This window comes from Myotis brandtii, unplaced genomic scaffold (genome assembly GCF_000412655.1).
Source record: "Myotis brandtii unplaced genomic scaffold, ASM41265v1 scaffold604, whole genome shotgun sequence".
NCBI lineage: Eukaryota > Metazoa > Chordata > Mammalia > Chiroptera > Vespertilionidae > Myotis > Myotis brandtii.
Window position 1 is genome coordinate 2,494,467 of NW_005370286.1, and position 16,365 is coordinate 2,510,831.

At 44.6% G+C, this 16,365-nt stretch overlaps 1 long non-coding RNA gene across 3 annotated transcripts; it reads right to left on the reverse strand.

The window, feature by feature from the left end:
* Nucleotides 1-2,693: 2,693 nt before the first annotated feature.
* Nucleotides 2,694-16,359, reverse strand: LOC102262131. 3 transcript variants are annotated; one of them, XR_001364702.1, is made up of 4 exons: nt 16,263-16,359; nt 8,495-8,799; nt 6,323-6,503; nt 2,694-3,675 (listed from the first exon to the last, which is right to left on the reverse strand). It is a non-coding gene; the product is annotated as an uncharacterized LOC102262131 (long non-coding RNA). The 3 variants fall into 3 exon arrangements; XR_314343.2 differs by lacking the exon at nt 2,694-3,675 and adding an exon at nt 7,792-7,896 and having other exon boundaries at nt 4,551-6,503; XR_314342.2 differs by lacking the exon at nt 2,694-3,675 and having other exon boundaries at nt 4,552-6,503.
* Nucleotides 16,360-16,365: the final 6 nt, after the last annotated feature.

Consider the following 16,365-nt stretch of genomic DNA (forward strand, 5'->3'; position numbering starts at 1 on the left):
TCGTCCGGACTTCCTCCCAGCCCTTCCATTCACCTTCAGCCCTCGGTTCTTCACACTCCGAAGCCTCGCTCAGGCTCCGCAGCTTCCCACCGTTTATCTAATGCAGATTTTCACCCGCCTTCTCCTCAACCCACTTCCCTCGGGCTTTCCTCATTCTACCTCTGCACTCCGCTAAAAGGAGGAGGCCCGCCCTGGCTGGGTTGCTCAGTGGATAGAGCGTCGGCCTGCGGACTGAGGGACCACAGGTTCCATTCCAGTCAAGGGCACTTGCCTGGGTTACTGGCTCAATCCCCAGGAGGGGGCGTGCAGGAGGCAGCCTAGTAATGATTCTCATCATGGATGTTTCTATCTCTCCCTCTCCCTTCCTCTCTGAAATCAATTTAAAAAAAAAAAAAAAATAATTGAGAACTTAAAATGGCTTTAGAATTATAGTGTTGACAAGACAGCATTCCAGTGGGGAGAGATGGACAATTACCAGTAAAGTACTACTAAAACAGCCCAGAGTCATAAACTCATTGCAATAAGATAATAGTTAAGGGTGTTAGAGTGGATAGAGGTGTACTGCTTTAAAATGGCGTCAAGGAAGGCTTCTCTGAAGAAGGACTATTTGAACTGAAATCTGAATGATGGGAAGGAGCCAGACAGTTTGGGTGGCTCAAGGATCCTTCCTTCTGAATCCTCTGCACCTCCATCCCCAAATCACACAAAACGAATTAGGGAGGGTCCTTGGTTTCTGCAGGAATACTAAGAAAAGCATGTAGTTACTGCTCAACTTCATAGTTATTATAAGTGTAGTTTAAGCATTTCCCTTTTATTGTTTTTTAAATATATTTTTATTGATTTCAGAGAGGAAGGGAGAGGGAGAGAAACATCAATGAGAAAGAATCATTGATTGGTTGCCTCCCGTGTGCCCCAGACTGGGGAGCAAGCCTGCAGAATTGAACCCGGGATCCTCCAGTGCACAGGCCGAACACTGAGTCAAACCAGCTAGGGCTTCCCTTTTCTTCCCTCATCTCCTTCCCCTCCCTACCCCACGCAAGGAACCGAATTTGGTGTTTGTCATTTTACTAAATGTTTTCAACCTTTGATATATGTGTGTTTCACTCAACGAACTACTATACTCCTTTAAAAATTTTACACCAATGCAACAAATAGCTAACATTTATTGAGTGGCAGGCACTGTTCTAAGTGTTTTACTTGTATTACTTCCTTAAATCCTCACTATACCCCTATTTATAAATCCTATGATGACCCCCAGTTTGCAGGTGAGGACACTGAAAGGTGGCACCATTTACCCAGGACCACACAGCTTGCAAGTGGTGGTGCCAGGATGGGACCCCAGCAGTGGGTCTCTAGCCACACACCAGATCACGGTGCTACACAGCCTCCTGTTCTGCAGCACATTGATTGTGATTGCTTGTACAATGCTGCCCCCCCCCCCAATTTTTGTTTTTACAGATATACCTAAGTTAATAGAGCTCTGGTTCAATCATTTAAGCTATTATGAAAATATGATTAGTTTCATTGTCTGTTAATGGACACTGTTTCCTGTTTTTCACTTTATCATCAGTTCTGCTACATTTTGAACAAGTCTCCTTGTTCCACCTGCTCTTGACCTTGGGAAATTCTACATCATGAACGCTCAAATACCATTTCTTCCCTAAACACAGGCAAAACTAACCTCTCTCTCTCTTCCAGAATCGAATAGCATTTGGCCTCAGAGCTAGGAATGGAGTATATGTAGGTGTGTATATAACTCTTCTGTTTCTCCCATTGGACTAAACTCCTGGAGGCAGCATCCTGAACTATGCACCTTTGGATTCTCTGTGCTTACTACTGTAGTAAGTAGTTGTTAATATTTCTTGTTCTCACAGAAAACATGCATGTAATAGGGGCTGAGTGAGACACAGATTCAGAATCAGTTTGGAAGCCAAGAAGACACTTGCACTTAGGTTTCGTTGGCCTTCGTAATTTTCAGCAAGTTTCTACAGATAAATAGATCCTATCGTGGGTTTGCTTTAATAATCTCAACAATATACCAGCCTGCATCGGCCTGCACCTCAAATACCTGCTTTTGGTGAAACACTTACACATGCACACAAATACGCAGGTGCAAGGATCTTCATGCAGAGCTGCCAGTAATAGCGAAAGTGAAAATCACCTAAATCTCTATTAATAAAGAAAAATTTGATGGCATATTCCATATTACAGTCATTGAGAGAGTGAGGCAGACACATTTGTACTAACTCACTATGATCCCATATGTATGTAAAACTCCAAACCAATATGTATTTAATTTTTTATTTTATTTAAAAATCTTTATTGTTGAAAGTATTTCATATGTCCCCTTTTCCCCCCCAATGACCTTTTCTAGCCCATGCCCATCCCTGCCCCATGCTTTCCCCACCCTATTTTCTGTGTCCATGGGTTATGCATATATGCATACAAGTTCTTTGGTTGATCTCTCCCCACCCACTGGCCCTCCCACGCCTTCCCTCTGATATGTATTTATATATATACATGATTGGAGACGTGCACACCCAGCTGCTGACAATGGTTAACTCAGAGGAAGGGTGTCGGGGGACAATGTGAAGGAAGGTTTGGGGCTGTGCACCTGTGTAAAGGTGGAGTGAAGGTACAGTGACCACCATACTGTAAAGGTGTCTTAAGATAAAAAAAACAAAGCAGGCAAATTCACTGGATATAACAGAATGTATTGTAAGGTAATTTACTTACAGGGAAGATTGAGTCGGGATGGAAAAGACGTCTCAGTAGTCTACACAGATTACTCTCCCCTGCTCTACAGTTGTTACAGTAGATGTTTTCTAGTACAGCTGAACTACTAATGATTGACAAGGCGAAGGGACAAAGAATGTAGCTTGAGCCAGGAACCATAACTCCTGGTGGTCTTATGATGGATAATTGCTTACAATCAATGCCAGTACTTCGTTTGATATTTATCTCGGTTGCTATGCCATTCTGGCCGTTTACTGACAGGAATCTTGGTTACAGGATACAGCTAATCATTCACTATGAGGCTTTGGTGCTGGCTGAGACTCAGCATGGAAACTAGGGGGAAATTAGAGGGCACACAAAGATGGGGTCAGCTTTGTTTACATCAACATCTATATAGTACCCCAAACATTATGAACTATATAAATAAAATGCCTATATATTTAGAAATGTATAATATAAATGTCTATATCTACAAATACGTATAAGTGTATATATTTAATACATTATGCATAATAAATGTACTATATGTAAGGTCCATAACTGTAAAAAATGTCATTGAAAATATTGAAGATAATAACATTCTAACAGATGCTAATAAAATGGTTTTCTCTAGGTAGGTAAGACTTCAGCAGTTCTTTCTCCTCCTTTTATTTTTATTTCATAATTTCTTTTTCTGGGGCAGAGGCGTTATAAAGTATATTCTCAGGCCCTCCATTCTGTTCCCATCAGGAACCAAGGCTGAGAAGGAAGATGAGGTGGGAGAGGGGAGAGTGTAACAGCACCCCTCCCAGGCAGGACCCGGTTAGTCGGAGAACAGGCTGGCGAAAGACTTCCTCAGGTTGCGGATGGTTTTGGCCATGGCCTTGTCTTCGCTGGTGGTGCCACGCTGGGAAGCGTCCCATGTGCTGAGGCTGTCAGTCAGGGAAGCCATTCTTGGACCTGAGGGAGAGCTGTTTTCAGGGGAGGACTACGCTTACAAATATACACGCAGCTCCTCGTGGGAGCTTCCTCCCTTCACCTCCCAGGCAGCCACTCCCTGGGCAGGGCTGTGATTTCCTCCTGGCACAGCTGGAGGAGAGCAGCAGGGCTCCCACCCATCAAGTTACCTAGTCCTGCCCACTGTGGGTCCAGGGAGTGGCACGGACACGAGGCCTGGAGGACTAGCCGCTCCCGCGGTCTCCTGGTCACCAGCAGCTAGTCCTCCAGGCAATGTGCTTCCCATCAGCTTTATTTCATAATTTTAAAAAATACTGTATGGATTGCTTCCAATAGTTCAAATTTTAAAATCTCTGAAACTAGGATGCATCCTACAATTACAATTGCTATTTTTCTTAATGGTACACAAAATGACATGTTCAATCATTGATGGCATTTCTAGATTTGATGAAACATGGTAAACAGAAAGAAATGAGAAAATATGGCTGAGCTTGTGTGGCTCAGTGGTTGAGCATTGACCCATGAACAAAGAGGTCATCTCATCGGTTCCATTACCGCAGACTCGATTGATTGTGGGTGGGGGGGAGGAGTGTGTGCAGGGGACAGCCGATTGATGGTCCTCTCTTTTTTTTTGCGGCGGGGGGGGGGGGGGGGCGGTCCTCTCTTACCCATGTTTCTATCTCTCTCCCTCTTCCTTCCTCTCTTTCTAAAAACCATTAAAAACAGATTTTTAAAGAGAAAATGTTAAATTTATATACCCCAAATCTCTGATCTTTCCCCGTTCACCAAGGTAATTTGCTGAATCTTACAGACATTTAGCCCAAAATATGTAGTATCATTTTGGCTGGGAGAATCATTTCCCATTAACTTAGCAAGACTGTAGAATCAGTAAAACTCGATCTCCCTTGCTCAGAGTGAAGCATTTGCACAACAGGCTGTGACATGGGCTCAAGGGTGGGGAGATGGATACAGATATAACCATAGCAGAGTTCTTGCCTGTGACTGCCTGACAATCAGGTGGGAACACAGAAAGGGGGAGGGAAGGCATGACCAGAGATCTTGCTTCTGGGATTTCAGACCTAGAGATCCATACTGGAGGAAAGAGAGAACGAGGTGGAGCAGGATGAAAGTGTGCTAGGTGAACTGCCTCTCCCTGCCCCCGTGGGGCTGTTCATGCTGTGTCTTCAGCAGTCCCTGACGCTAAGTATTTCCTCAATGAATGTGTTAGGGAGCAGCTCCCTGTGGCCAAGGCCTGTGGGTGCCACCCTTGTCTCTGGCACATAGGAGGCACTCAGAAAATAAATGAGGATAAAGACAGTGGTCAATAGATTCTAAAACAAAGTTGTTAGAAGGTGGTGGATGCAGGGAGGGAAGGCTAAGGAAGGCAGTGGCCAAGCTTGGATGGAGTGGGACACAGGGCCAAGGGTAGAGAGGTTATCCACGGGTGGGAGGGAGGGTGAGTGGAATTGACGCCACCCTTCTTCCCATTTCACCACTAGGTGCTGTCAGACCTGCCAGACAGGTTCCCCAGAGTTAAGGGGAAGGAAAAAGGGGTAGAGAGAAGGAAGGGAGGTATTCCCAACCTTTAGCAATAAGATTGTTGAAATGTCACTAACGGAAGGATGTGGAAACAGACAAACCCGAATTCTAGTCCCAGCTCTGCCATCTTAGCTCTGAAACCTCACTATGTTGCCTTTTTTCTCTGTGCTTGTTTTCTCAGTGGAACCATTTATCCTGTCCTCTGTACCTCTCCCTATGAAGATCTGAATGAAGAAAAAAGCCTTTATGCTATTTTTATAGACAGAGATAGCCCTGTGTAGGAGGTCCCCAAAACCAGCCCCAGATTCAATGACTTGTTGAGGGACTCGCGCGATTCAGCATATAGCTGTCCTCATGGCTATGATTTATTATTGCCAGAGAATACAAAGTGAAATCAGCAAAGGGAAAAGGCACATGGGGTGGTGTTCAGAGAAAAGTGGACCCACGCTTCCAGAAGTTCTCTCCTAGTGGCATCACACAGGATGCACTTAATTCCTCCAGCAACAAGTTGTGACAACACACATAAAATATTGTTGACCAGGGAAGCTCATTAAAGACCCAGTGCTCATTAGAGATTCAGGTTTTTTTATTGGGGGCCAGTCACATAGGCATCTTCTGCCTAACACACATCAACATTCCAGGCTCTCAGAAGGAAACATGGTCAGCATAAACCCCATTATTTGTACAAAAAGTTTAGGCATAGTCAGTCACGCTTATAAATTTTGGGAATGGTGGGAGCACTCCTGAAGTTGAAGTTCGCAGACACCAGGCAAGGGCCTACTTACCAGCAGACTTTTCTAAGGATGGCAGTCTCAGCCAGCTATGTCCTGTTTGCACAGCCTGCTTGCTCATTACTCCCCAGGAAAAGAGTAAGAAGTGGTTGGCACTAATGTGGACTTGAAAAATGCCCAAACTGTCTGGGCGTGTGGACAAGGGATTGTAAGGCGGTCACAGATGTTCTAATTCCCAGGTCCCTGGGAGCCAAACGGGCTCTTTTTATCTTTTTCCCATAATTGGATTCAATGAGAGATCAGGCATGGCAGCTAAGAGAGCCATTGGAGTGGCAGCTCTTGTAAGGGTTTCCAGGCCAGCTTGGGAACCAGGAAGTCACCTCTGGAAGGAGCTTCAGTCAATTTCCCTGACATTGTCCTGACGGTTAACTGGCTTCCAGTGTATGTGAGGCTTCCAGAACATTCCCCAAAGGAAGTGGTCCTTCTTGTGTCTCCACAGTTTCAGGGTGCTGATAATGGAACCTGAGTAGATCCCAGGCCCCAGGAAGCCAAGCTTTGGAACTGTATTGCATCAAAAGAAACAGTTCAGCAAGAAAACTGTAATTAAAATAAGTTCATATCCTTATCTACATTTTTCAAAGAACATTAATGAGAATATAATTCATTACCTACAGTAATTTTTTTCTTTTCTTTTTTTTTTTTTAGAGAGAGAGAGAGGAAGGGAGAGAGGGAAACATTGATTTGTTGTTCCACTTATTTATGCATTCATTGGTTGATTCTTTTTTTAAAATATATTTTTATTGATTTCAGAGAGGAAAGGAGAGGGTGAGAGAGATAGAAACATCAATGATGATCAGAGAGAATCATTGATCGGCTGCCTCAGATACGCACCCCCTGGGGATTGAGCCCACAACCCAGGCATGTGCCCTTGACTGGAATTAAACTCAGGACCCTTCAGTCCCCAGGCCAATGGTCTACTCACTGAGCCAAACCAGCCAGGGCTTCTCTTTCCCTTTCTTCACCATTCAGCCTTTCTCTGCCCCTCTATTCTTCCTCTTTTCTTATCTCAACCCTTTCTTATTTGAATCTCCTATGCCACTTCAGCAGCTGTCTTCCCAACTCATTACTCTATGTACCTAATGAATACACTAGCAGGTAGGGAAAAAAGGGAAGGTAGGGATGAAAGCTAATATCAGAATATTAGAGTAGCTAAGGGGACAGAAAGAGGCTATAAATATTCTATGTATTGATTTTTGTCCCTCTTCTATACATATATGTGAAAACTATCTCTAGAGAGCTTGTGTCAGGGATTATGCTGAGTGCTACAGGTAGCATCTCATTGAAACCTCAACCAAACTCATCATGCCTATTACACAGATGATAAAACTGAGGCTCAGAGAGATTATTTGCCTAAAGTCATAGTGCTAGTAAATGGCAGAGCTGGGGTTTGAAGCCATGTCAAACTCCAAATGTGGCATGCTTACAGGATGAACTGAGATGTATTTGTGATCCAGTTCTCTAGGAAATGAAACATACCCCCTAGTTCTAAAACCCCGTGGAGGTGCTCTAACTCCAGGGACATGCCTGCGTCTTTCCCCTCCCCCGCTTCTTCTCTCCAGGTGCATCACACCTTCACCTTTCTCTCTCCTAAGCTCCAAGGGCCCCTTCTTTTGCCTCAGTAACTTGTTTCCAGAGCCCATTTCTTCTACCACTTACTTCTTCTACCTCTGTGACTGTCTAAATAAACTTTCTCTTAAGAGAAAAACAAACAGAACACCACTGTGGAGCAGTCTCTGATTCCTTCTATGGGGCTTTGCTCAACAGTCTAAATTTGTACAGTTAAACCTACACAATTTGTCTTTGTCCTCCATTGAGCTGTGCCTTTGTTTTCATTTCATGCAAGGCAAAATCACTTTAGAATTTTAGACTCCTTTAGTGCTTCATTCTTCCTTCTCTGTTAATATGGAGAAAACTGTTAAGGTCTCTGTATTAATTTTCTATTGCTGTGTAACAAATCAAATTACTACAAACTTAGTGGTAATTTAGTCTAGCCATTGTGGCTCAGTGGTTGATTATCGACCTATGAACCAGGAGGTCATGGTTCAATTCCCGGTCAGGGCACTAGCCAGGTTGCAGGCTCGATCCCCAGTGTGGGACACGCAGGAGGCAACTGATCAATGATTCTCTCTCATCATTGATGTTTCTATGTCTCTCTCCCTCTCCCTTCATCTCTGAAATCAATCTATATATATAAAAGCCTAAGCGACTGTGAGACCAGTCAACAGAACAACTGGTTGACCGGTCGCTATGACACGCACTGACCACCAGGGGGAAGACGCTCAACACAGGAGCTGCCCCCTGGTGGTCAGTGCGTTCCCACAGCCGGCCCACCTCCCATAGTTCCTCCCCCCCGCCCCCGCTGGCCTGCCCCAATCATCCCTGATTGCCGGCCAGGCAAAGGGACCCCACCCGTGCATGAATTCATGCACCGGGCCTCTAGTAAAAATATATTTTAAAAAATAAAATAAAACAACACCCATTTGTTAGCTCACAGTTCTGTAGTTCATAAGTCCAAGTGCGGCATGATTGGGTTCTCCATTCAGGGTTTTGTCAGACCGAAGTCCAGGTGCTGGTCAAGCTGCATTCCTTTCTGGAGACTCTGGGGAAGAATTTGCCTCCACACTCATCCGAGTTGTTGATGGAATTCAGATCTTTGCACTTGTAGGACTGAGATCTCTGTTCATTGGCTGGCTGTTGGCTGGCGGACTGCTCTCAGCTTCCAGAGGCCATCTGCAATTCCTTGCCATGTGGCTCCCTCCATATTTCCTCTCATGCTTGCTTTGAATCTCTTTGAATGCTTTAAAGAGATTTAAAGGGCTCATGAGTTTGGTCAGACCAATCCAGATAGCTCTCCTTTTTTGTCAATTGTAACATGTATAAGCTAATCACAGGAATAATAAGACATCATATTTACAGTCCCAGGTATTATATAGGGTGGAGTCTTGGGGGGGTGGGGGGCCTCTTAGAATCTGCCTACCACAGTCTCCATTCCTTTATTTATTCTGTGAGAAATAAGGTGAGCCCCCAAATTCAGGGGTCCTGGTAGAACACGAATCATACTCCGGAGCCAGGCAGCAAGGCAAACATCTTTACTCCTGCAGGAGGGTGCGCAGCACACGGTCTGGGAGCACCGCACACTGAGCAGGCGGTCTGCTCCCCTTTTTCATCCTGACGCACGTGACCTGTCCCTCACTCTTGATTGGAGCTCAGGTGCACAGTCTTTCGCGATTGGCTAATTTGAAGGGAGGGGCTGGCCTTTGCAGTTCAAGATGGTGGTCCCCAGGGGAGCTGCAAGTCATGTGGCCAACATGGTGGCTGCTTAAACTGTCCTTTGACAGAAAAGATGACTTGTTCATTCTCACAATTCACACATCTCACGTTTATGGAGTGCCCTCCCTGCACCAGGCATAGTTCCAGGCGTTGGGGAAACAATGGTGAACAAGACAAACTTGGTCCCTTAAAGCTTACCATCTAGTGTGGCGAGACAGACAATAACCACGGAGACTAAGAAAACTATCAGTTAGTAAGGAATGCTCTGCTGAGAACTGGCATAGGGTGGCATTTAGATTTAGATTGGGTGTCAGGAAAGGAGGGAAATCCCGGAGGAGGGGCCATTTCAGTTGCTCCCTGAGAAGATAACACACTGAAAAGGTCCATGTAAGGCTGTCTAATATCCACAAACCCAAGAGGGAAGCCCACACCCTGTGGTCCCAGGGTTCCTTCTAATCATATTTTACACATTTAACAGAGACGCCTGTTTTCAAACCACACCCAAAACCACGATGCACAGTGTCTTACTCATTCTGTTTCCTTCACCCTATTGCTTTGTGTAGCTTTGGGCTTAATCTCCTAAATTCCCAAGCAGGAGCTGGGCTTCAAGGCATGCCAACAATGGCATGTGTAAGTATGTGCTCCAGTTCCCACAAACATGCCTCTAACTTCCCCTCAGCGCTCTCCTGGAGTCTGGCAAAATATTAATGGATGAAGACTCACGGGTGTATGCATTTGCACAAATACTGCCAGGACACCTTTCTGCTAAAAATATACTCAAGTGAATCTGCATCACAATTTCCTGCTTTCAATTTGCAGAACCTAAAGGTTCCGTGCGAACTGCCTGGCACAGGCACAGTGCACCCATCGGCCCTTGGTCTGCCACTGTTGAAAGGATTTCCAATCCCAGGTGGACACTTGCGTGGTTAGGATTGCAAGGCTGTGAGGTTTCGGACCTTGTTTGCTATCACGAAGCTGGAACCATCAGGTGCTCTGAAGCACACACTAAAAAGCCACTTTCTGGGGGTTGACCATGTGCCAGGCGCTGTCCATACACTAAGATGAACCGTCCCAGTCATTACCTCCAAGGGACTTCCAGGGTCAGAGGGGAGAACAACATGCAGATGGCAATTATAACATAGGAGGCTTGCTTTAATCAATTAAGTCATTTTTTCAACAAATATTTATTGAGCGCTTCCTCTGTGCCAGGCAGTATAGATATCAGAGATACAGCAGTTGAACCAAACAGAAACAAATCCCTGCCCTCGTCAAACTTATTATAGTCTAGACAGTAAAGACATAAACTCATAAAATGTGTTGGGGATCAGATGGTGACAAGCAAATAAAGGCTATGGCGGAAAATTTAAAAAAAGAGAGAAAGGTGGCCCTAGCCAGTTTGGCTCAGTGGATAGAGCATCGGCCTGTGGACAGAAGGGTCCCAGGTTTGATTCTGGTGGAGGGCACATACCCGGGTTATGGGCTCGATCCCCAGGAGGGGGTGTGCAAGAGGCAGCCGATCAATGATTCTCTCTCATCATTGATGTTTCTATCTCTTTCCCTCTCCTTTCCTCTCTGAAATCAATAAGAAAATATTTTTAGCCCTAGCCGGTTTGGCTCACTGGAGAGAGCGTCGGCCTGGAGACTGAAGAGTCCCGGGTTCGATTCCGGTCAAGGGCATGTACCTTGGTTGCAGGCACATCCCCAGTAGGGGGTGTGCAGGAGGCAGCTGATCGATGCTTCTCTCTCATCGATGTTTCTAACTCTCTATCCTTCTCCCTTCCTCTCTGTAAAAAATCAATAAAATATATTTTAAAAAAAAAGAAAATATTTTTAAAAAGAGAGAAAGGTGTTTGGAAGTATGAGAGGAAGGTAGGTTATTTCATTAAAGAGTTGAAAGAAGACATCATTGAAAAGGTGACACTGGTGTGGGAGGGACAAGGGGAAGGGGAGGAGTTGGATAGGGCCCTACAGGTCATTATAAGGACTTTGACTATCACTGCATGAGCTGGGGAGCCACAGAAGGTCTTGATCGGGGGACTGACATGATCACCTCACTTTTGTTCTGAAGGGATTCCCCTGCTAGCTATGGGGAGAGTAAAGAGAAGGGAGCAAAGGGGAAACAGAAAGACAAGTTAGCAGGTCATTATACACTCCAGGTGAGAAATGAGGGTGCCTGGGACCAGAGTGGTAGCTGTGGAGGTAGCTATGGGATTTGTTGAAGGATTGATCAGATGTGGGGATGTGACAGAAAAAGTAGTCAAGGATGTCTCCAACCTTTTTGGCTTGAGCAACCGTAAGAACAAGGCTGCCATCCTTTTGCATGGGCAAGATGACAGGAGCAGCAGGGTGGAGGCAGAAGACACCAGGCGTCTAGTTTGGGGCCGGCTGGGTTATGCTGTATGTCCAACATTTAATGGATGTGTCAAATAGGCCTCTGGGTGTGAGACTGACTGGCTTTCAGGAAAGAGGCCAAGCGCTGGTGATGCAGTTTTGTAACTTATAAACATAGAGGTGATGTCTAAAGCCATGAGCTAGAAACAAGAGATGGATGTAGTTAGAGGGAAGAGGTCCAGGGGCGTGGACTTCTTTTTAACCTTAGAGGTCAGAGTGGTGAGGAGACATCAGCAAAGGAGATTGGGTATTCAGAGAGGCAGGGAGAAAATCAGGAAAGGTTGAGCCTGGGAGCCAAGTGAAGAAAGTGTTTCAGGAAGGATGGCTTGATGAACCCCATGTGTGAGCAGAGATGGAACCCAATGCATTAGTGCACAGGGGCTGGATTCACTTTATTTATTTTTAAATACATTTTTATTGATTTCAGAGAGGAAGGGAGAGGGAGAAAAAGAAACACCAATGATGAGAGAGAATCATTGATTGGCTGCCTCCTGCACACCCCTTACTAGGGATTGAGCTCTCAACCCAGGCATGTGCCCTGACTGGGAATCAAACTGTGACCTCCTGGTTTACAGGTTTGATGCTCAACCACTGAGCCACGCCGGCCGGGCTCACTAGCATTTTTTTGAGAGCATCTGATTTGCCTGGTTCTCTGTGAGGCATTTGTGACACAATGGTGAACAACACAAAGATGGTCCTTCCGCTCGCTAAGCGTACAGTCTGCAAGTAATTACACTGAAGTCTAGTCGGTGCAGGCAGGGTGTTGTCAGTGCTCACTGCCTTGGCATCTAAACGAATCGGGGGCCAGGGAAGAATCCTGGAGGAAGTGACGTTTAACCTGAAGTAGAAATAGGTGGCTGTCATCAGAGCGATAAATGGATGGTGGCGAAGACTGTTCCAAGTGAAGTGATGGCATGCCCCCCATTAGAGGTGGGAGAGAGAGCTGTCTAGGCACCAAAAGACCTCGGTGTGGTGAGAGATGGGCTTGGAGAGACAATGGGGGCTTAGAGGGGAGTAGCGTCTTCGTCTTCATAGAGCTTCTGGCAAGTGCTTGAAGTCCTTCTCTCTCTAGAAAGCCAAGTCCAAGAAGGCGGGAACCACATCTGCCCTGTTCACTGCTGTGTACCTATAGGTGCTTACTCCCCATATGTGGCACATGGTACGCACTTGATAAAGGTTTGGTGAATAATGTACCAGTATAACCACGAATCTTAGTTTACCTCTAAAATTTATGTTCATCAGTATAAATACCATCATTACAGCATTCTTATAAACAAAACGATGAATGTAAAAAGCATTCTGTAAACTCTAAAACATAATACTTGTTTTAAAGCTGTAAGATATTATGTTGCAAATATATATACCCTCTGTTTCACCCTTAACAACTATTTTAAAAAAAATATATTTTATTGATTTTTTACAGAGAGGAAGGGAGAGGGATAGAGAGTTAGAAACATCGATAAGAGAGAAACATCGATCAGCTGCCTCCTAAACACCCCCCACTGGGGATGTGCCCAAACCAAGGTACATGCCCTTGACTGGAATTGAACCCGGGACCCTTCAGTCTGCAGGCCGACACTCTATCCACTGAGCCAAACCGGTTAGGGCAACAACTGTTTTTTTGAGAATCTTATTTACTTCTCTCAAGTCAGAACCCCCCCCCCCAAATATCGTATTAAGAGAAATTATCCAGTCATATGTAGTATAAAAGTAGCTTCATTAAGGAAAATATCCTTCATCAATCTGATCACTTCCTCTTACCATTTCCTAAAGTGGTTTCTAACATATTCAGGTTGCTTATTTTCTCACTAGAGGCCTGGTGCATGAAAGTCATGCGGGGGGGGGGGGCATCCCTCAGCCCAGACTGCACCCTTTCTCAGTCTGGGAGCGGGCCTAAGCCGACAGTCAGACATCCTTAGCGCTGCAGCGGAGGAGGGAGAGGCTCCCGCCACTGCTGCTGCGCTCGCCAGCCGTGAGCCCGGTTTCTGGCTGAGCGGGTCCCTCCCCTCCCCTGTGGGAGCGCACTAACCACCAGAGGGCAGCTCCTGTGTTGAGCGTCTGCCCCCTGGTTTCCGCCATTTCAATTTGCATATTAGCCTTTTATTATATAGGATAAGTGAGCATTAATCAACAAGTTGCTTTTCTCTTGGCCCAGAATAGTAGATATCTTGTATCACCTGCACCAGTGAATCAAGTCCTTGAAAGCAGGCATCTTATATCTTTTTATGCCCAGCATCTAACATTATGGCTGTTGGTACTGAATACCTGTTGGTTGAATTTAATAGGTAAATTTATCCTGGAAATTGACATTATACCTTTACTTATTCACAAATACAGTACCAGACTCTAAATAACTTTACTTAGTGCACTTAGATGATCATTGGACATTATACATTCACAAATACAGTACCAGACTCTAAATAACTTTACTTAGTGCACTTAGATGATCATTGGCTATTCCCATATTCCCAAATGGCTTTAACTTGAGAGAGAAAAGGTAAAGAAACAGAGATACTGGATTTCATTTTACCTCCCAATTTTCTAGTGTTTGCCTCGTTTTAGGTCTGCCAAATAATGAGTATTAATTAATAAGGTCATTTTATTACCGTTTCCATTCAGATATGATAATGGAAATATAAGAATGTTGGAAAGCTTTTTCTGCTATTTAGGCCAGGTTTCCTTCTATTTTATTCTGTTACGTCTCTCTATGGTCTACTAGTTTTTTATCTACAGCATTTAAAAGCTGTATTCGCTCTTATATGTAGCTCTTTAATTTTGACTTAATTATTATATACACACACGAGTCTCTTGATCCTGCCCCATAAAACAGTTCCTACAGCTTCTTAGTACTTGTTGCCCAACCCTGTCTGGCTCTTATGTTTTTGGGGAGTAAGACATTTGGAGTGGTTCAAACATTTTGGAGGAAGAACTCTCTGAATTTTAATTTAAAAATAATCTTTTTTAGAATTTGTGATTTATTTATTTTTGTCCATCTGCATTTCCCCCAAATTTTTTCACAGTGATAAATTTACAGTTAAATAGAAAAAACACACACACACCTATTTGCTGAGGCAGAAAAAATGAGCAGAAATTCTTTTTGTGTATATACTGTGGTTTTCTTGTTCATTAATGTAGTACTCATTAGTCCACCCATACCCTCTGTTATTACAAAATGTGTAATACGAGTTGCGTTAATTTATTCCACTGCTGCTTTCTGAATTTTTCTTCTGAAGTCATCTGAATTTCAGACCAAGGGCTTGAGCAATTACATTCGGTTTAAGTGGCTTTCAAACTCTAGGTGTAAATAATGTTTGAACATTAAGGTTATTAATCAACAATAAAGACTGCAGCAAAAGGCCGGTTACACATTGATCTTCTTGTCACTAGCGCTCATCTTTCTTACGTTTGTCACGTGTGCTGAATGTCAAGGCGACAGCACTCCACGTGTTTGCGAACATGCAGGTCTGTCCTGCAGCACTTTTGCCCTCTGCCAGGTTGCTGTCACTGGTCTGTCCCCGTCTTTCAGGTCTCAGCTCCCCACTAGCCTTCCTTGTCTGGGAACCTCCCCTCCCCTCCCCCCACTCAGGCAATCTCTGTGTCATCAATGTTTTTATTTATTTATTTTTAAATATATTTTATTGATTTTTTACAGAGAGGAAGGGAGAGGAATAGAGAGTTAGAAACATCGATGAGAGAGAAACATCAATCAGCTGCCTCCTGCACATTTGCTAATGATAACTTTCTCTCTCGCACTGAGAGAAGTTAATCTTTCTTAGATGCTGAGAGAAAGAGGAGAGCTGGGACCGGGTGCGGGTGAACACGGAAGGGTGGAGATGACAAAAAAGACTATAATCCCCTTCCCCCACCCAATTCCCCAATTTTCCCTCCTAACTTGTGTCATTACAATTCGATACGCTCATTCTTTCAGTCCCCTCTACCCTGCAGCAGCCTTTCTCAGCCGATAGAAATTGAACTTACTCTTAAAAGTTCAGCTCAGATGCCACCTCCTCTGTGAAGCCAACCCTGATTGTCCTGTCCAGCCAGAATTTCCCTCCCTCCTCCTTCTGAAATATCATAGCACTTCACACACCACTCTTATGGTGAATTCTGCCCATGTTATGGTTGTTTACAACTCCAGTGTAGAGACCACAAAATCTGAAATATTTAGATCGGTGGTTCTCAACCTTCCTAATGCCGCGACCCTTTAATACAGTTCCTCATGTTGTGGTGACCCCCAACCATAAAATTATTTTTGTTGCTACTTCATAACTGTAATTTTGCTACTGTTATGAATCGTAATGTAAATATCTGATATGCAGGATGTATTTTCATTGTTACAAATTGAACATAATTAAAGCATAGTGATTAATCACAAAAACAATATGTAATTATATATGTGTTTTCCGATGGTCTTAGGCGACCCCTGTGAAAGGGTCGTTTGACCCCCAAAGGGGTCGCGACCCACAGGTTGAGAACCGCTGCTGGGCGGATGCACCGGACTGGTTCCAACTCTGCACGACTCCGCACAAATCACGGTAAAAATAAATCTGTGCAGACGCCTGCCTTCTAGTGAGACAGAAACTCGGACCCAAATCTCACCTGTCCCAGCCCGAGTGTCGCCTGAGCGGTGAGGGGGTCTGAGAACCGCTCCCCTCGCGATCAACCTCGGAGTTCCGAGGGGGCACCTAAGCGCGCGGATGGC